The sequence below is a fragment of the Phacochoerus africanus genome, chromosome 16 (genome assembly GCF_016906955.1).
Source record: "Phacochoerus africanus isolate WHEZ1 chromosome 16, ROS_Pafr_v1, whole genome shotgun sequence".
Classification (NCBI taxonomy): Eukaryota; Metazoa; Chordata; class Mammalia; order Artiodactyla; family Suidae; genus Phacochoerus; species Phacochoerus africanus.
Window position 1 is genome coordinate 15,704,913 of NC_062559.1, and position 21,772 is coordinate 15,726,684.

General features: G+C 42.3%; 1 protein-coding gene and 1 non-coding gene across 3 annotated transcripts in view; one reads left to right on the forward strand and one right to left on the reverse strand.

Moving 5' to 3' along the window:
- EXOC4 (exocyst complex component 4) overlaps positions 1-21,772 on the reverse strand; it is an 808,154-nt gene that overhangs the window by 631,175 nt on the left and 155,207 nt on the right. The window lies entirely within an intron of this gene.
- LOC125117838 (U6 spliceosomal RNA) lies at positions 3,679-3,783 on the forward strand. The gene has a single exon (XR_007132745.1). It is a non-coding gene; the product is annotated as a U6 spliceosomal RNA (small nuclear RNA).

A 21,772-nucleotide genomic window follows, 5' to 3' on the forward strand; every position in this document is an offset into this window, starting at 1 on the left:
ATCCGACAGGAGTTTACTTATTATCAGTCTTTATCAGAACAAAGATAGCCATTTGAGAAGAAGCATGAGGATAAAGTTTTAATTGGGAAAACAAAGAGCCATATGGCTCTATTATGACAGCACAATCCTGAGGTCTGCAAAAAGGCACCTCATTTCAGTCCTGGTGCCCAAGCCTTAAAAAATAGTTAAACAAGCTCAAAGTATCTTTTTTGAAGCAACATCAGTGGCACATTGGGTTTCCAGTTTTTTTCTCCACTGAATTAAAAGTTAATAAATGTTCCAGGCAGTTCCTCTGCATTCCTTAATCCACACCCCGCCCCAAACTCTAGGAAATAAGGCAGTCGGAACCAGCACTTATATTTCAGTCTAGAGGGCTTGCAAAAATGACATGGTGGGGGAGCTTTGAAGTTTGTAATAATAGAAAGAGAAATATACCAAGAATGCCAGAGGGGGGAGCTCAGAGCAAAGGGAAAGATCATGTCTATGCCGGGCAAGAAAGGGAAATTCTGAAAACCTCCTGAGCTTTTACACAATATCCTTTTTTTCCCCCCTTTTTTCAGTGTTCTCTTTTGAAGGATGAGCTCCGATACCCTTTGAAATAAACAATCTTTTTTCCTCTCATTTTTTTTTTTCCCCTAGGAAGAGGGAAAATAAATAACAGTACTGTTGACGGTAGCCAGCTTCAACAATGGGCAGGTGTCTGCAACTCTGCTTTCAGGAAGTCTCTGGCACAGAGCCTCCCCCTCCCATCAGTTTTGTTTGCAAATGAACCTGCACAGTAGGTCTGGCATCTAATGATGTGGAGGCACAGTGAAGGAATTAGCCCAAGACAATCATTATTTTAAAGAGGTGTTTGGCCTCCTCCAGATGCCTTTGTATGTTTACTTCTAAAGACAAAATGGAATTTTAATAGGCTCTTTCCATAATTAAAGGGACCATCTTTGTGTATTCACTGCCCTTTTCACCACGGAGGAAATACCAACAAGAAAGGAGCCAATGGCCATTATCTTCTCTGAGAAATCACTTCCAAGTACAAAACAGGTTTGCAGAGAAAGCCAGGGTCAACCAGCGCCCCTCTTCCAGATCTGAAGCACTTCTTTTAACTGGGCTTTCAATCCTGGACAGTTTTGTCAGTTACCAGAAGACACAAAATTGGCATTAAGACAGGTACAATCAAACAATAAGGGGTCTTTTTTTTTTTCTAAAGAGAAACATAAGGCTCCCACATCAGTGATGAAAGAAAATCTTAAAGAAATCAGCCCCCCCCCCCCCCGGCTTTGTATCTGTTAGTTACTGCCCCAGCAATACGGAGTAACAAACCACCTTAAAATTTAGCAATATACAAAAAGCATTTCTTTCTTGCTCACATATATGCTGGTTATCTGGGATTCAGCAAAAGACCAAGCCCAAATGCACAAGCATATTTCAAGCCTTTGCTAGTGGCATATCTGTGACCACTGCATTGGCCATGGAAAGTCACATGTCCAAGCCCAATGTCAATGAGAGCAGGAAGCACACTGCTGTCATAGAGGCAGGGCTGGGTGGTTTGGGAATGGAAGCGGATTGGGAATGAATATTTACCAAATGATAACTCAAGCTACCACATCCTCAGAGGCAGGCTGCTAGAGGTTTTTTGGTTTACCCACACCTGGTATCCTGCTGTTAATGGAATACAAAGATCCTGTCACTTATACCGTGAAGATAAAAGAGAACTAGTCTTAGAAGCTTGCCAACTGAAGGGACCATTAGAAAATAAGAATTAAACAACGCTTTAAATTCGGAATATATTGTATTTCTGAGTATGAATGGACAGGATTAAAAGCTGTACTAGCACCTCAGTAATCTGTTGACTAATAAATTGTCTACCTTACCTCAGCATCAACAACCTTTTATGCAGTATTAGCTTTCCATAGAAACAGCCCACTAAGCAGCAAAATTACAAAGAAACGAGAAGGTAAAAAAGATTCCAACTTGGATAATATAAGCACTAGTGGTAGCACTGACAGAAACTGGAAGAGAATGCACAGCACTTGATAAACAGATTTCTAGCAGCTATAAACAAATCTTTAAAGTAAACAACAATGGAAGATCATTTTCAAAGGTTCTGATTACCCACATACATTTAAGATTTAACTTGTCAACCACCTAAACAGTTCAATCCTATCAGAAACAAGATATGGGGGGGGAGGGTGTGGAATGTGCTTACATACACACATGTGTGCGTGTGTGTCTTGGGTGTATGTCCGTATATGTATGCATGTAACAAAGCTTTATTAAGGCGCTCCAAGGAGCCCCAAGTTCAGATGCCACTAACAGCTACTGAAGACCATAAAATACCTCGACAAACACAAAATCCATGTCGTAAGGAATTATTATCCCTATTTTACAAAGGAGTAAGTGAGTCTTGGCGAAGCTCTGTGACTTAAAGACTACCTAACTCATTAGGCATAGGATCAAAATTTGAACATACATCTTGTGAATAAAACCCTGGGTCTTTTTCCCCACCGCCTCATGCTAATCCCTAAAAAATTCCTTTATTTCTTACCTGAACAGAAAAGATAATTCTTTCACATTTTCTTGCTCTTAACGCCTAACAGCACAGGGATGTAAGAGACCAGAAGTACAATCAGGACTTTAAAAGCCTTATGACCCTTCCTAGGATGTGTCTCACAGATCTGGACAAATACATCCAAAATTCAGAATAATCTATTAAGCCTGTTACTTTAATACCAGGTATCAATCAGCTGAGGAAGAGTTTCAGAAAGGGGTTAAATCTCAATACCTTCAAGAAACGTCTTGATATTCTGTTTCCTGGAATGAGTTTTAACTAAAGTAATTGAACTGACTGTTTCCCATAAGGCCTTGTAAAATAAAGGCTTTGCCAAAAGGAAGTGTAATATATATACTCTGTGCATTCAAAGGCTCTAGATTTCTACCTATGACCTTTGCACAGCGATTCTCAACTTCATTGCGGGTCCGGTCTATAAACCCATCCTTCATGGCACACAATTCCACTTAACATGCAAATGTGGCTCCGAGAACACAGCCTCCGACACAGGCTAATCTATGCTTACTTACGCTAAGCTACATTTAATTCATACAAATATTACTCTGGAAGAGCAAAGTATAGAGGCAAGATTGATAAAATGGATTCTTCCATCTACAAGGGTGATTAACAAAGAAAAGGATACCAGTAAATAGATATAGCAAAACTGCTCTCACTTTCAGATAATTCGTTGTGAATTTTTAAGGCAAGTGGCTCACAGGGGAGGGAACAAATTCCCTGTCTTCCACAATCTAATAATCTTGGAAGCTATGAAAGTTATCTATTTATTGATAGGCAACTGTAATTTATCTTCCCTAGGTAACATGCAGTTATTTAAATGTTTTTTCTCCTTTTATGAATGCTGGCCTCAGCAATAAACATGTAAATGACTTCACAAGAACAAAAACCCTCATTAAATGTCAATAAACCCCCAAAGCAAAGTTATAAACCGTCAGAAAATGCTGTACCAGGTCAGCAACGGCCCACCAAGCTCAGGAAGAACTGTGAATTTGAGATGATGGTGATGGTAAGATCCTGACGAGGAAATCAGGACTTCTAGCTACCGCTCTGCCATTAAGTCTGTGACCTGTCTTCTCTGAGCTCCACTTTTCTCATTAAAACACAGCGTAGATGTTCCCTTTGGCAGCACATACGCTAAAACTGGAACGGTACGGAGAACACTATCATGGCCCCTGAGCAAGGATGACACACAAAGTCATGAAACATTCCTTATTTTGTTTTAAATAAATTTTATTGGAATAAAGTTGACTTAGAGAGTTCTGTTATACAACCACTAGGGAAAACAGTATGGAGGTACCTTAGAAAACTATACACAGAACTACCATATGACCCAGCAATCCCACTCTTGGGCATGTATCTGGACAAAACTTTCCTTGAAAAAGATACATGGACCCACGTGTTCACTGCAGCACTATTCACAATAGCCAAGATATGGAAACAAACTAAATGTCCATCAACAGATGAATGCATTAAGAAGGTGTGGTACATATACACCACAGAATACTACTCAACCATTAAAAGGAACAAAACAATGCCATTTGCAGCAACATCGTTCAAACCAGAGACTCTCATACTAAGTGAAGTAAATCAGAAAGAGAAAGACAAATATCATATGATAGCACATATCTGGAGTCTAATATATGGCACAAATGAGACTTTCCACAGAAAAGAAAATCATGGACAAGGAGAATAGACTTGTGGTTGCCAAGGGGAAGGGGGAAGAAGTGGGATGGACTGGGAGTGTGGGGTTAATAGAGGCAAACTCTTGCCTTTGGAATGGATCATCAACGAGATCCTGCTGTAGGGCACAGGAACTATATCTAGTCACTTATGATGACCATGATAATGTGAGAAAAAATAACGTACATATGTATATGTGACTGGGTCACCTTGCTGTACAGGAGAAAATTGACAGAATACTGTAAACCAGCTATAATGGAAAAAAATAATCACTAAAAAGAAAAAAAAGGAAAGTTTTGTTAGTTCCAGGTGTACGGCAAAGTAAATCAGTTATACATATACATATATCTGTTCTTTTTCAGATTCTTTTCCCATCTAGGTTATTACACATTCCATACATTTTAGGGAAATGCAAAAGAAGACGGGGTACACATATACAATGGAATATTATTCAGCCATAAAAAACGATGAAATAATGCTATTTGTTCCAACACGGATGGACCCAGAGATTATCGCACTGAGAGAAAGACAAATATCACGTATCACATGTGGAATCTAATAATGATATCAAAGAGGTTATTTTTAAAAATAGAAACAAACTTACAGATATCAAAACCAAGCTTATGGTCACCACAGGGGCAACAGGTGGGGAGAGTGAAGAATGGGGAGGATGGGAATAACATGTACACACATTACTACATAAAACAGATGATTAACAAGAAGCTGCCGTAGTGCACAAGAAAATCTACTCAATAGTTTGTAATAACCTATATGGGAAAAAAGAATGGATATATTTATATGGATGACTGATTCACTGTGCTGTACACCTGAAACTAATACGACACAGTAAATCAACTATCCTCCCGTAAAAGTAAATTTAAAAAAACACAGAGGTTCATATTTGATACAATTCACTCGTTCAGAAATATATACTGAACTCCCACAACTTTAGAGCCCTCCTCTCAGAGGAGTGGATACAGCAAATGAACAAGGTGCCTGACCTCCGTCAGGGAGCTCACAGACTGTCCATTCCAGTGGGAAGATGAATGCAGTAGAATCCCTCCACCTTTAAAATTCTATTACCTTTCAGAAATTCAGGTAATAACTTCATCCCAGTAAACGTGATGTCCAAAAGGGCAAGAAATAAAGACCAAACTTATTTTATCAGAGTGTCAGTTAAATTTCAAATAACATGCCCAATATAGCGGGAATATACAATTGTGCAGCCAATTGGAAAACAGTTTGGCAGTTCCTCAAAAAGTTTAAACACAGAGGTGCCAAAGGACCCAAAACTTCCTTTCCTAGGCATGCTGAAATTATAAACATATCTTCATGCAGAACCTTGTACATGAATGCTCATAACACTGTTACAGCTAAAAAGTGCAAACAACCCAGATGTCCATCAGCTGGTGAACAGAAAATATCGAATGACCACGCAATGGAATACAATTGAAAGGTATGCCGTGCTGATACATGATATAACACAGATGAAGTCTTGTAAACACCATGCTCTTTGAAAGAAGTCAGGCACAAAAGATCACATATTGTACTATTCCATTTATATAAAATGTTCAAAACCGATAAATTCATGGGGACAGGAAGTGACTCGGGGTTGACAAAAGATGTGGAGGAGGGGGAGGAATGGGAGTTACTACTGATGGCGAGTTACTGCCAATGACCAGGTTCCTTTTATGCATCATGAACATACTCTGCAATTCAACAGAGACGACAGATGCACAGCCCTAGGAACATACTAAAAACCACTGGCTGTACACTTCGAAATGGTGAGTTTTATGGTATATGAACAACAGCCCAATTTTGAAATCTAGAAACATTTTTTAAACTATGGAAAAAAAGACGGGTCCCAATAGCTAATCAGTTACCTTAACAAAACTTAGAAAATGGCCTATTGCAATAGAAAGGAGATGATGTTCTTGAAAGGATACCTAGTAAAATATCTTAAATATTCAGATTCTGATTTCAAAGCCCATTTGACACTTGGCTCATTATTTTAGGTCCGAGGCAAACACTGTTAAAGGTGCTTAAAAGACTTGAAAAGCCAGGTTTCTATCAATTCTTTCCCTAATATTCTAGCCTAAGACATCATTGCTCTAGAACCCTTGCACCAATTACATCAATATACTCTTTCTCCTTCATCATTGTTTTCCTTAATCCCTATCGTTCGTTATTTCAATTCCCGTTCTCAAGTTCTCTCTCTCCTGGTTTATACTTCCCCTGCCTCTCTTGCTTTTCCAAGCTGTCAACGGTCCTACCATCCCCCTTAAACAGCTTTTGACCCCTATCAAATCAAGATTTTCAGGTATCCACATCTATATAATATTTATAAAATAACTCTTGGTTAGTGAAAAAGAGGACGAGATAAAGCACAAAAATGATGATGATACCAAAATTAATTTTTTTTTCCTTTTCATGCTTTTTAGGGCCCTGCTTGTGGCATATGGAAGTTCCCCGGTCGAATCAGAGCTACAGCTGCCAGCCTATACCACAGCCACAGCGATGCCAGACCTGAGCCGCACCTGCGGCCTATACCATAGCTCACGGCACACCAGATCCTTAACCCACTGAGCAAGGCCAGGAATCGAACCTGCATCCTCATGGATCCTACTCAGGTTCATTACCACTGAGCCATGACGGAGACACCTCCAAATGAACTGTAAGCCCTGGTAAAACCCAAATTAGAACTAAATACACACAATAAGCACCAATAAAACGTTTGTGGAGTAACACGACAACACACTGACACAGAATGAAGCTGAAGGAACCCGGAAATTATATGAAACAAGTCTTAAAACCACAAGTACTAAATCCGTTTCTGGGCCTATAAATGCCACAGGAGCCTATTTCTGAACATGAAGTTGGTGCATACTGAGCCAAACCTTCAGAAGCTTCGGGGATTTTTAGAAGAACTGTATGAGGGCCTGCATCATCAACATCAAATATCAGCGTAGAGTCATTACCATTTGTTCTGAGTTGCTTCCTCCTGACCATTCCAGGGCAGGTGCTCCAGTGTGTGGCCCAGGCTATGGCTGCTTGGAATAACAAATGGCACTTAGATGTCCGCAAAGGGCAAAGTCAAAGGTGAAGGACATGTTAGTTAATTCTCTGAGAAGCCCCAGAGGGGAGACCTCTCCACAGCTCAGTTTGGTAGAAACTCACCTGCGGTTGAGCAATTTACATTCTACAACACAAGACCCCAGAAAGGACAGCTGCTTGCTCCTCACATCAAACCAAGGGAATAAAACTGGCAAATTTTCAACCAGGACCTTCTCTTTGCTGAGGTTTAATAATCCGTAGACATACAAATCACTGTCAGGTATGATCCAGCAATTCTGAGCACTGCATTTTAAGCTTCCATGAGGCTGGAGCACTTTCACCGTGATCTCATCAGTCATAAGCTGAGCGGTTCAATACCCTTTTCCTCAAACTCCTGAAAGCATCACAGACTGAAAGCAAATAATTTGCCAACACGAGGTGGTTATGTCTCTCATGTTCTCTGTAATAAGGAGACTAATTCTCTCCTCAACAACTACCCACTGAGTTTTCTCTTTCTTTTAATCAGGATTAGGAAAGGTACTATCATTTCTCTACCTGGGAACCTCAATCTGAAAGGAGGTACAGCGGAAGAGTGGATCCGAGCGGTGGGCGTGGGTGTACTGCCCTCACCCTCCAGAAACATAGTAAGAAAATATTTGGCCGCCAGCCTTTCGAAGTCTAATCTCTACGCTGGCAATCGATGGGGAGGACTAGCAGACAGAGTCCCCCAAGGCACGATCTTCATTTCCAGAGTTCAAGGGTTCGCCCTTCCTAGGCCCCCCCCACCATGTTCCACACCCCAACCCACATGTCACCACTAGATGGCAAAATGAGGTTGGAGAGGAACGAACACAAACGAATTCCAGATATAAAACGCTGTTTTCCTTCTTTTTTTTTTTTTTTTTTGGTTGTTGTTGTTGTTGTTGTTGCTATTTCTTGGGCCGCTTCCGCGGCATATGGAGGTTCCCAGGCTAGGGGTTGAATCGGAGCTGTAGCCACTGGCCTACGCCAGAGCCACAGCAACGCGGGATCCGAGCCGCGTCTGCGACCTACACCACAGCTTGTGGCAACGCCGGATCCTTCACCCACTGAGCAAGGGCAGGGATCGAACCCGCAACCTCATGGTTCCTAGTCGGATTCGTTAACCACTGCGCCACGACGGGAACTCCCTGTTTTCCTTTTTGACTAGATGCTACAATCCCTTCTCTAGCAAAAAATTACAGCAAAAGTCCACTTCTGTTCTACTTCCTGTTTTACAAACAGTAGGGGATGAATAACCACACAGAGCGGTATGCCATTAGGATAGTAGTTCCAAAATGATGGCACAATGTCAAGATTGTTGATGAAAATGCACAGAGGTGAGCAAAATGCCTGAGACCCAGCACAAAGAGAGCCAACAAGACAGCAGCTTGGTGGGAGTGGGAATCGCCCGATCGAGGAAGGCATTCCGTGGATAAGCCCAGCCTGGAAGGTCGGAGAGAAAAATAGCTATTCCTTATCCCTACCAAAATGCGCCCTCGCTTATGCGGCATCTGATACACAATCCAAGCGAACAGCCCACAAGAACGGATTATCTTGAGAGAATGAAAGAGCTCGTCTCCTCACCTTGATGTCCCTCAAGGAAGAGGCGCCCAGGAGCGTGGAGACGCGCCGCAGGAGACAGCGGGCTCTTCCAAGTGTGGGGAGCATGGGGCAGAGTTTAGAGACACCTTTTCAAAACGAACCCAACCACTCATGGGCAGAAAAGGCAGAGACCCCCACCATGGATCACACCGTCAATACAAACCAGTCGATTCCCTGTGTGGCCCTAAGAGAGGAAACGTCTGAAGTTTTTTACCAAGAAGCTGACATCCAAAGATGTTCATGAGAAAAGATCAACAGAAAGTCAATCCGAACTGAAGTACATGAGTGCAATAATCCATTCAATAATAGGAACCTGCGTGTTGGAGTTCCCATTGTGGTGCAGCAGAAATGAATCCGACTAGTATCCATGAGGATGCAGGTTCGATCCCTGGCCTCACTCAGTGGGTCGGGGATCAGGTGTTGCCGTGAACCGTGGTGTAGGTCGCAGATGCAGCTCAGATCCTGCGTTGCTGTGGCTGTGACATAGGCCAGCATCTGTAGCTCCGATTCGACCCCTAGCCTGGGAACTTCCATATGCCTCCCATACGCCACAAGTGCAGCCCTAAAAAGAAGAAACAAAAAACCCTGTGTATTATGTAATGAAGCTTACGATGGCGGCCACTTGTTTAAGGCAGAAAAAACCCCACATGCAATTAACAGTTCTTCCTTCACCATGTGTACACAAATACTGTCTTGAGAATTGCCCTTGGCAAGGCAATGATAGCAAGACAAAGTAACAGTTTCCACAATTTCTATGAAGTATTTCTGGAAGAAAGGCAAAAGCAACCAAGTATTTATCATTTTCCACAGGAAAATTAGCAGAAAATTGAGCCATGTAAATAAACTTACCATAAACATCCAAACAGATACTATTATTATCCCACACTTCATGAGCAACAGTTATTTGCATGTAATTAATTTGCTTACTTCTGGTGCCTCAGACAATGTAATATGCTTATCAGCTTGGTTTTTAAACAATAAGTGTTTTTAACTCTTCCTTTTATATTTATTTATAAGAAAATATTTATCTTGCTCTTTCCTTGACAGACGCAGAGCCATCTGCAGGCATAACACAGAACTGTTGTTGCGGTGGTTACAGTTCCAGACCTAACCCCCAACTGGGGCACGATGTCACCAACATTAACAGGAACGTGGAATTAACCCAAGGTCAGTTCAGTTAACAGCTCTACTATCCAGGCAGCCTTGTGGACCAGTGACTTGTGTTCCATGCAAAAAGCATCACCAGGAACAGAGGAAACGCCTAAGGGAAAGCGGTGGGGGAGGGGCACAATCAGCAAGAACTCCAACTACTAAAACCCCGTCCTCCCTTGAAAGGGCACCCCCCCTACCCACGTCCCCTAGTCCTCTGCAGCACACTATCCTCAAAGGCCTCCTCCCTAGGGACCCACAACCAGAATTCATGGAGCACATTCCCCTCCCCTGAAGGGCACTGTGCCAGGGTCTCCTTGCCCCATACCCGAGCTCCGGCCCTGGGAAAACAACTTCGCTTCCTTCACTGGAATTGCTACCACCACTGACTTAGTCTGTGGCTGTGAGAACTCCCTTAACCTTGTCTAGGCACCGGCCAACCTAGTCACTAGAAGCTTCGTTCCCAGAGAATTTCGGTAGTCATTTGCTAAGTCGCGGGTTCAAGATGATAAATGTCCCAACTGCTGATCCCCTTTCTCTTATTCTTCTGTTTTCTTTTAGGGCTGTGCTTGTGGCATATGGAAGTGCCCAGTCTAAGGGGTCCAGTCAGACCTGAAGCTGCAGGTCTATGCCACACCGGATCCTTAACCCACATCCTCACATACACTATGTCATGTTCTTAACCCGCTAAACCCCAGCGGAACTCTTTTCTGGCTTTAAGGTTAGCTTCTCTCTGACAGCATATAAGAATAAGAGTCAAGCTGATCACAGTTTTTACGGATTATTGACTACATTCATAGCGCTAATAAACCTTACAGCACAGGGACAATATTCTAAGGGCCAAACAATGATGTTACTTATAAATAGTTCTGGCATATCTCTGTATGAGTAATACTTGTCGAGTGTAGAGTTATGCGAAAAAATAATAAATATCCATTCATTCAATAACTAGTAAGTGCCAACACAGTCCAAGGGCAGTGCTAGGCACCGGGTACCTAGGGAAAATAAGGTAACCGCACGATTCTCATCTTTGATGAGCTTAACATCTGGTAGGGAACTGACACATGTATACACGTGTACACACGTACACGCACACATGAGTAAGCACACGCATGAGTGCACATACATATACACACAATTACAAAATGAGCAAAATGATGTAAAGGTAAGATAGAGTACGGTAAAAAAAAAAAAAAAAACCTACATATGCCTTGTCTAAGACAAGAAAAAAAGGATACAAGGTGTAAGCCCGCATTGGTTTTACCTGTGGTTTCACTCCTTTGTACTATCGAGTCTCCAAAACAATTTTAGAATTATCTCCAGAAGAATTCTCACTTCAAAGAAAATTATTCAGCTCATCCTTGGGTTATTTCATTAATTCTATTATTTTCCCTAATGATATTTTCAAAATAAGACTAATTAGTTCCTTTTCGTTTCAAAATATAAGCGTTTCTGGAGTTCCCCTCGTGGCTCAGTGGAAAGGAATCTGACTAGTATCCATGAGGATGCAGGTTGGATCCCTGGCCTTGCTCAGCGGGTTAAGGATCCAGCACTGCCGTGGTATAAGCTGGCAGCTGCAGCTACAATTTCACCCCTAGTCTGGGAACCACCATGTGCCATGGATACAGCACTAAAATCAAAATCAAAATAAGCATTTCCCACAACTTCTTTAGTAAGATAAAGCTTCACGTATTTCTCCAAAATTCTTTCTACAGATTTTTTTTCTATTTTGTTAAAAATAATGAGATTCCTGTTTTTTTTTTAACTGTCCATAACTCCCCAAGGGACTTTTCACCAATGCTCACTTCAATCAGCTTAGTTGAATGTCATTCTGAACTGGGTCATTTTGAAGAACTGCAGAAGCCTATAAAACATATAACCTATATAACCTCCATGTGAGGAAAATGTGGTTCTAAAAATCAGCCCTCTGCTGTTTAGCTCTAATTCCACTGACTTCTACCTAATTTATACACCCATTTTATTATGTACTGCAAGCTAGAGGGAACACAACTCTTATATCGGGCAACCTTTTATGATGCAATGCAAACTGTGTACGTACCCTTTTTATTACATAATGCAAACTATGGGGAACACAGAGATCTTACATGAAGTACCTTTTCTGGCATTTACCACAAATTACATAAGCACTCTTTTATACGTAATGCAAGTTATTAGGAACACAGAGCCTCTAAGACCAACTTTTAAATATGGAAATGTTCAAATCACCCCCAGGTAAGGGTAATTCGGTTATCCTTCGAGAGCAAAGAACTTCCCTGACCAAGTTTTTTGGTTTTTTCCTAAAATCTCAGATCTGAGCCTCTGTTGTGACCCGCTTTCAGCTTTGCCTACATGGTTGTGATTTCTGCTATCTACTCTAATAAAGAAAGGCATATGTGGCCTGATTGCCTGAGCTGCTTGCAGGGCTCAGAGGCATGGGGTGGGGGGGGTGGGGGTCCAGAAGCATGAGTCACAACCTTACCATCAGAGACAAAAGGGCTGGCTACTTGCAAACAAACAAACAAACAAAAAATGAAATTTTTCAATGGCCGTTAAGTAAGGCTATCAAGCAAAAGATACAGATCACATCATATGAGCTACACAGAGGCTTCTTCCTTTCTCCTTCCTAATATCAGAGGTGGTCATTTGCATGTCCATCTCCATCAGTAAATTAACAATTGCTTGAGGGCAAGGATCATGTTTCTGCATCTCACATCTCTAAAGTGCCCTGAAAAAGTACTCAATGATGGTTCAATAAAAGAAGGAATATAATTGGCCTTTGAAAATGAACTCCATAGACCTGAGGGGAGAAAAAGGAATACGCAGTTAAGGGATTTAAGAAAACAAACGTTTAACTACCATACTCCTTGGGCCCTCTTTTCAGCGTTCTTGTTGAAAAGTAACAGAAAATAACGCAACATAGCTTAAACAAAAAAGAGGGGAATCAATCATACAAATTTAGAGGTGTGGTATACAACTCAAGGGCCAAAATGTAGCCAGAACCAGGAAAAGCAAGCAGGCAATGGGAAGCAGAAAGGACCTCTAGGAGTGGGTCTTCTGATTTGCTCGGAAAGTCTAATTTCTCTCTTCCCTCTGTGACAAGAGTTCTCTGTCACTCACGTCACAGACTAGAAAACAGCTGCACTAAAGCTTCCGAGCTTTCTCATCCCTTTACCCTAGATCAGCAAGGCCAGAATGGCCATCTTTTGGTTCCAAGTTCAAATTTGCAGATGGAGAACGCACGCGGCTCTGTCTGGGTCAGGTGTCCACCCCTGCTCTGATAAACATGACCAAGGGACAGTCAGGACTTTCAGGCACCCGCTTCCGTGGGCAGAGAGCAGCGCTGTGAATGTGGCATCTGCCACAGGAGTTCACGCCAACAGTCTGAACACTTTACCAAGAACTTTCACGTCCTTTAACTCATTCAACTCACACACTCACCCTCTAAGAGAGGAAGGACGGGACTCACCTCCAAGGGCACGGAGGCCAAAGACAGGCCATGACTTTCCTATTAGGGCAGGGAGAAATCCCCACGTCCCACGACTCACCAACTCCCACGACCAAAAAGGAATAAAGGAGAACCACCACTTCTTTCCAAAAAGTCAAAGTCAGGAATTCAAAGACTTACTCAGAGAGAAGCGTCTGACCACATCACAAACGTCAAAAACACGACACTAACCGGAGGTGGTGACCTCGGGGGAAGTGGTGGCAGATGGGGTAACCTCTCCGACGTGGATAAGCCTTTACACAGCAAGTTATCTTGGTCATAGACGTCTACACCTGGCTAAGCCAGGCCCAAAGAATCGTCTTCTCTCTAAATCAAACTCCTCTGGCACCAACCATCCAGAACACAGCTTTTCAAAATGTCATTGCCTGGGGAATACAGTTTCCGTGTAGACACTGAGTTAGTAGGTGTTGAAGACAAACTCGAAGACGGCCCTCACGCCGCCCTCGGCTCCCGGTACCCACACTTTTCTATAATCCCCCTCCCACCTTGAGTGTGGGAGGGACCTGCGATTTGCTTTTAGCCAGAAGAATGTGGTAAAGATGACAGGATGTTACGTAACATTATATAAGACTGTGTTGAGAGGGAACCGTTTATTAGTCCGTCAGTCTCCACTGTCAGCTGGCTTTGAAGAAGCAAGCTGCCAAGAATCCTGGAGCAGCAATGAAACGAAACTCAACCGACCATCAAAGAAGGCTGGAAGCAACCTCTTTCCCACTGGGTCCTGAGGCAAACCCAGCACTGACCGACACCTGGACTGCAGCCTGGTGAGAGACCCTGATAGAGGAGCCAGCTCGGCTGCCAGGACCGCTGACCCAGAGAACTTGTAAGGTAATAAATCCGTGTGCTGTTTCGCATCACTGAGCTTGTGGTCATTTGCAAGGCAGCCACAGAAAACCAACAGAGTTTGGTAGGTCTGGGATGGGGCCTGAGCCCTGGACTGTCCGTCTGAACAGCAAAAGCCTTCATCTGATACCAACATGTGCTGTCCTCTGTTTGGGCGGACCTTTCAAGTTGCTCTTGTCCCAATCGGACTACAATCTTCTTAAAACACCAACCACATGCACCAAGGCTCTTACGACAGTACTCAATAAATACCTGCGGACTGGCTGTGTATGATCATACACCTGTTACCTTCCTGATAGCAGTCATTGAGGCTTCAATTTCCTTGATAAATCTCTTTCACAGCAAAACACCACAGGCAGGGGGTAAATTTCTCTACAGCTGGTTCTCAAAACTTTTTTTAAAAAAAACTTTAATTGAAATATAATTGCAAAACACAACAACAACAAAAAAAATGGAGTTCCCGTCGTGGCGCAGCAGAAACGAATCCAACTAGCAACCATGAGGTTGTGGGTTCAATCCCTGGCCTTGCTCAGTGGTCTAAGGATCCGGCATTGCCGTGAGCTGTGGTGTGGGTCGCAGATGCGGCTCAGATCTGGCGTGGCTGTGGCTGTGGCTGTGGCGTAGGTTGGTGGCTACAGCTCCGATTAGACCCCTAGCCCGGGAACCTCTACCTGTTGCAGGTGCAGCCCTAGAAAAGGCAAAAAAAGAAAAAAAAAAAGAAATATAATTGACTGTGTGCAGAATCACTGAAGTCTAGTTAACATCCATTACCACACAGAGTTACAATTTTTGTGTTACGAGAGCTTTTAAGATCTACTCTCTTAGCAACTTTAAAATAGGCAGCACGGTATTGTCAACTATAGTCACCACGCTGCACGTTACATCCCAGGACTGACTTGCTTGATAACTGCAAGTCTGTACCTTTTGACCATCTGCATCCAGGAAACTTCCTCCTTCGTTCTTCCAATGATGACTACCAAGGTGCAGAAGTGGGGAAAGTCAGACTTGCATATTAAGTAAGCCTTTCATCTGTTCTAGGCTATGAGCCTCCTTTCCTGTTATTCCTTGTCATATTGCCAGGCCTTGGGGCCACACAGCAGCTCATGTGCCCCTGTCCTGTTATTCCATAGCCACCAAAATGTTCCAAAACTTTCACATGAAGGACTGCTCTGGCGTCCTTCATGTGAAAACCACCTTGTTATTTTCCTTAAATCACTTTTCTACCTTCTTTAATTCTGCCTCGACACCCTGCTGCTAGCAATGAGCTATTAGGAGTCTCTTCCGCTGCACAAAACCCCTTGAATTCACTCATGCCAGGAAGGTCCTACTAAACTGCTTTTCACATTAAACAGCACAACTAAACATAGGCAAGGATGATCTTTTTCTCAACACTGAAAATATCTACCCTTACAATATTTCCCCACAAATGTCCATTCTTTTTTCATTTTTAATTAAAATCCTACAAGCTTATCAGGTACGAGGACTTTATCTAATCCTATATCCTACATAAGAGTTGCTATGAAAGAGCGAGGCAATCAATTACAATGGTCTCCCAGCCCCAGAGGATATTCACCAGCATTGTGGCTCTTAATTGACCTCATATCTAATAATCATAATAATCCTAACTGCAGTTACAGGTAATGAGTATATATACTGATTCAAAGCAGGATTAAAGAAAAGGTAGACTCCCTGGAGTGACAGCTTGAGCACAAGTTCAGGAAGTGGATCATGCGTATTTATAAAAGTGTTTTTTCTTTTTACAGCCACACCTGCAGCATATGAAAGTTCCCAGGTCAGGGGTCAAATCAGAGCTGCACTTGTGGCTTACGCCACAGCCACAGCCACAGCCACCAGATTCCGAGCCACATCTGTGACCTATGCCGCAACTTATGGCAATGCTGGATCCTTAACCCATTGAGTCAGGCCAGGGATTGAACCCACACCCAACGTCAGGTCCTCAAAATATGGGAACTCCATGTTTAGAAAAGTTTTGACCAGAGATTCTGCTGTGGCTTCTTGAAGACTGTAGCCCCCAGCCCTACCCCACAAGAATCAATGTACTGACTGACCCCCCCTTTTTTTCCTCTCCAGCACTTCACCAACCTGTGTACATCTTCGATATTGGTCTTAGTAATTTCTAATGCATTGTTTTTTCATGAAAACCCTGACTTTAATTAAATAGTATCTTTGCAGTACAACACTAAAGAGGCACATTGTTCAGTGTTCTCTAGAAACCGACACAAACTTAGCAAGCAAAAAGAGCTAACTGGCCAACCTTCTGATCTAAGCTACTTGCTCATTCCTTTCACATTCAGATGAAGACAGAGCAACCACAGTAATCAATACTAAATTTCTAGACACTAATGTACTACATCAAAAAAAAAAAAAAAAAAAGGTTGAGTTGGGGATCCAAATGATCACAGCCTATGACATAAATATGTTAAACACTGAGCCAGAAAGAAACCAATAGGTGAATTCGGTGTGAATTATTGTCCTTTGTCCCAGACTTCATGGGACGCTTGATGACATTCTCTCCATGGGATGAGTAAAACTGCTAAAACCACTATGATCTTTCTGTTACAAAGAGGGGCAGGGGGCACTTGGGAAACAAGAATTATTTCAGAATTTTCAGTAAAAATCAGAAAAATTTACTTAATAATAATCTTCACTCAAAATCAAAAATCTGTTGATTGATGCCAGTGGGGGAAAAACTCATGCAAAAACTGGAAATGTATTTAAAGTGTTCACATGTAACATGTGAAATCCACAAATAAATTTAAAACACCTTGGCTTTTATTTCAAAGTTAATTCACTCTAAAATGACATTTTAGGAGTTCCCGTTATGGTGCAGTGGAAACAAATCCGACTAGGAACCATGAGATCTCGGGTTCAATTGCTGGCTTCGCTCAGTGGGTTAAGGATCCAGCGCTGCCGTGAGCTGTGGTATAGGTCGCAGACGCGGCTCGGATCCCGCGTTGCTGTGGCTCTGGCGTAGGCCGGTGCCTACAGCTCCGATTAGACCCCTAGCCTGGGAACCTCCATATGCCCCGGCTGCAGCTCTAAGAAGACAAAAACAAAATTAATAAATATAAATAAAATGAAATTTAAATCAGAGTAAAAACACATGGAGCCCAAAGGTACTACTAAGTAAGATAGGCTGGTTAAGCATGACTGCAAGTCATGGGAGATACAAGTGATGAGACCACATTGTTAATGCTAAGAGTGAAAAAAAAGCTTGCAACTATGGCATGGATATTTCCCAATGTCTTACTTAGATCTTTGGCTCTTTTCTGGCTACAACTGATGCCCAATCTAGCTTGACCTCATCATCACCATTTTTTTTTTCTGCTCTTAAACTAAAAACTAGATCTTCTTACCCATTAACCTTTTGGTCATAAAACCTTTTAACACCCTACATGTTTAAAAGATTTTTTCCATTGACATGCAGTCAGACCTTCCATCTTCACAGCCTGCCCCTTCTCTCCGAATTCTTCCCCCAACAGGAAAGTCTCTCTCTCTCAAAATAATGCATTACAATATCAGATGGCTCTAATTATTGGTAAGTTCTTTTGCCGAGCAGGGATCTTCCTTCGACTCTTCAGCCTGAGTCCTATATTCTACTAAAATAGGTTAAAAGAGTTATCACATGGGTACTGTTCAAACTTCTCCAAGGAAATTACCATGTCTCCACCCAATCTTTCATTTACAGCCCTGGGAATCCCCTCCCTTGTATCACACTTTCTGGCTGCTTTTCTTCAATGCCAACTTCCAAAGCCTAAAAATTGCCTATTAGCAAACACCTCATCATGCATACTGTCTAAACTCAAGTGAACTCTCAATGTTACTGGACAACCCATTGAGTCAACTGGCTTTTACTTTCTTGCTCAAACAAAGATATTCCAAATGCTATTCATTCTCTTCAAAATGCCGCATGGCTGCCTCCATCAGTGTAGGACCTCAGGTCAGCCCACCGAGGGCACTGACCATGCCCTGCCACCATTCCTCCTCTATGCCAGTGCTGGCTTCTGCCCCCTCTCTCCATACCTCTCTCTTTAAAATCTGGACCCTGTCAACTTGAGTTTCCAAGATTGGTTTCTCTCAATTATTTCCTCTCAGATAGCTGGGAGGGCGAGAGCCATGAGGAAATACTAACACATATAGACCATGAGTTGGGTGTTTTGTGGGCACTTTGTACACATTCTCTCATGCAACTGTTCCAGCTTTTTGATGGCTTTCCCCTAAGATCTCTCCACGCTAAATAAAGCTGTTCCTTTTTTAACTAAGGTATATTATTCATGCGTCTACCATATGCAAAATACTGTGCTTGGCAGTGGCACAAAGATGAATCACCCATTACTCCCTCACCCAAAGGATCTGAAGAGCTAGAAAGAGAAAGAGCCATATATGCAAATATAATGTTTTTAACAAGGGAGGAAGGAGAGGAGACATGAATAAAGTAGCAGTCGCTCTCCAGTTCCTAAATCAGAGCAGTGTTGCTGTGGTGCCACTTAGAAATTCCAAGCTGTTCACATGAATGATGGTCAAGTCCTGCGCCAAGTTTGGATGTGCAACACTAAAGAAAGTTCTCTGTGGGGTTCCTGCTCTGGCGGAGTAGGTAAAGAACCTGACTGCAGTGGTTCAAGGTGCAGCGGGTTAAAGGATCCAGCGTTGCTGCATCTGTGTCTGGGATGCAATCCCTGCCTATAGGTACGGCCATTGAAAAAATAAAAAGTTCTTTGTTCCATCTTTCCTTTTCGGCTATTGCCTTATTTCTCTGCTTCAATTCACTGATAATCTTCTTAATGTGTTTTACTCTATCTCACGTGGCAAATATTGCTTCCCTCCCAAAAGTGAAATTTGAACCTTACTTCTCAAATCAAAACTCCATCCTCTGAGAATATTAATGAGCTGATTATCAAACAAAAAGGTTCTGTTGCTGTTCTTGAACAAGACCAAATCCCCTCCATCTCCACAAAATTTGACGTTGTTGACAACGCTTACTTGGTTATCTGTAGTAATAAATGAGTCTTAACTTATGCCTTTTTGACCAATCTTTATTTCCTGTTTTGCATATCTCACCAAAATGAAAGCATGCACCAAAGCATTCCTGGGATTTCCATTTTTTTATTCTTCCTCAGAAGAACTTTCTACTCTCACCACATCAGCTACCATTTTCCGTAGCTGCTTTTATTTATAAATAGAGAGATGTTTTTATACACATATACACAGAAATAATGTAGCAAACAACTCTATCTACCACAGTGATTTAACAAATGCTAGTATCTGACTTACTAGTATCATGCCTTTCTTTGCTTTAAGAAGCAAAATGATAAAAATATACCTAAAGCACCACCCTCTCATCTCTTCCCTTTTTTAATACTTTGATTATATAGATATGTATTGAGAAACAATATATACTAATGTTCTGTATGCTTTTATTTATTTATTTATTTTATTGGTCTTTTTTCTATTTCTTTGGGCCACTCCCGCGGCACATGGAGGTTCCCAGGCTAGGGGTCGAATGGGGGCCGTAGCCACTGGCCTACGCCAGAGCCACAGCAACGCGGGATCCGAGCCACGTCTGCAACCTACACCTCAGCTCACGGCAACGCTGGATCCTTAACCCACTGAGCAAGGGCAGGGACCGAACCCGCAACCTCATGGTTCCTAGTCGGATTCGCCAACCACTGCGCCACGACGGGAACTCCTCTGTATGCCTTTAAAATGTATAATCAAGAAGCCACACATGAAAACATGATCAACATCATTAGCTAAGAGGGAAATGTACATTAAAACCACAATGAGATGCTGCCTCACACCCACTAGAATGTTTAACATAAAGATGGAGGGTCACAAGTGTCAGCAAGGATGTGCAGAAAAGTGAAACCGTCACACACTGCTGGTAGAACACAGCCGCTCTGGAGTTCCCGTCGTGGCTCAGTGGTTAACAAATCCAACTAGGAACCGTGAGGGTGCGGGTTCCATCCCTGGCCTTGCTCAGTGGGTGAAGGATCCGGCGTTGCCACAAGCTGTGGTGTAGGTTGCAGACGCGGCTCGGATCCCGCGTTGCTGTGGCTCTGGCGGAGGCCAGGGGCTACAGCTCAGATCAGACCCCTAGCCTGGGAACCTCCATATGCCACGGGAGAGGCCCTAGAAAAGACAAAAAGAACACAGCTGGTCTGGCAAATAGTTTGGTCGTTCCAACACAGAGTTTCGTTAGCATGTATTCCAGCAATCCCAATCCTAGGTACATACCCGAGAGAAATGAAAACATAATTATGTCCAGAAAAACTTGTACACAATGTTCACAGCAGCATTCAAAAGAGCCAGAAAGTGGAAATAACCCAAACACCCATCAGTTGAGGAATGGATAAATCAAATGTGCCATCTCTCTAAAACAGAACAGCATTTGGCAATAAAAAGAAATGAAGGACTGATAAATGCTACATGAACCTTGAAGAGATGCTCCACCTGCAAGAAGTCGGTCACAAAGGACCACACATAGGACCTCATTCATATGAAAGGTCCAGGAGAGATAAATTTACAAAGACAGAAAGTAGATTGGTGGTTGCCTAGGGCTGGAGAGGATGGGAGCCTTGGGGGGTTGGTGGCTAAGGGTTTCTTTTAAGGGTTACGAAAATGTTCTAAAGTTGACCGTGGTGACAGACACACAACTCTGTACATACACTGAAAGCCACTACACTGTGCTATTTGGAATAGGTGAATTATATGACATGTGAATTCTCTCTCAATAATGCTGGTTTATTTTTATATATATAAACATAGTATGCATGTATTGTTACAATTATATTACATATATTACATAATTTACAATGGTTATATTACAAATATATAATATAGTCTCTCACAGCACACGCACTTAGTATTCTATTTATTTAGCACAAGCTAGTTTACTGATCTTAACTGCTCAAGTGCATAGGGAGAAAATTCTACCAGATTTATCAGTTCCCCTACTTGCTTTTCTCTACTTGAAGTAGTGCGACAATGAACATCCTTGAACACGTCTCATTGCCTCACATGTGACAAATTTCCGGGCTAACCTTAAAAGGAGAATGGCTTCGTTGTGAAATATGCACATCTTCAACTGTACCAGGTATTTCCAAATTGATCCCAAAAAATAATACGGCAATTTATTCCCATTAGGCATGTACAAGAGTTCCTATCTCTTGTCCTCCTTGCCCACACTTGGCGTTAGCAAACGTATTAGGTTTTGCCAATCGATAGGTGTAAAATGGAATCTCACCAGGGTTTTACTTTTTCATTTCCCTGATTATTGGTAAGGTTGAGTGTTTTTCATAATTGACCATTCAGTCTTCTTCCTCTGGGAATTG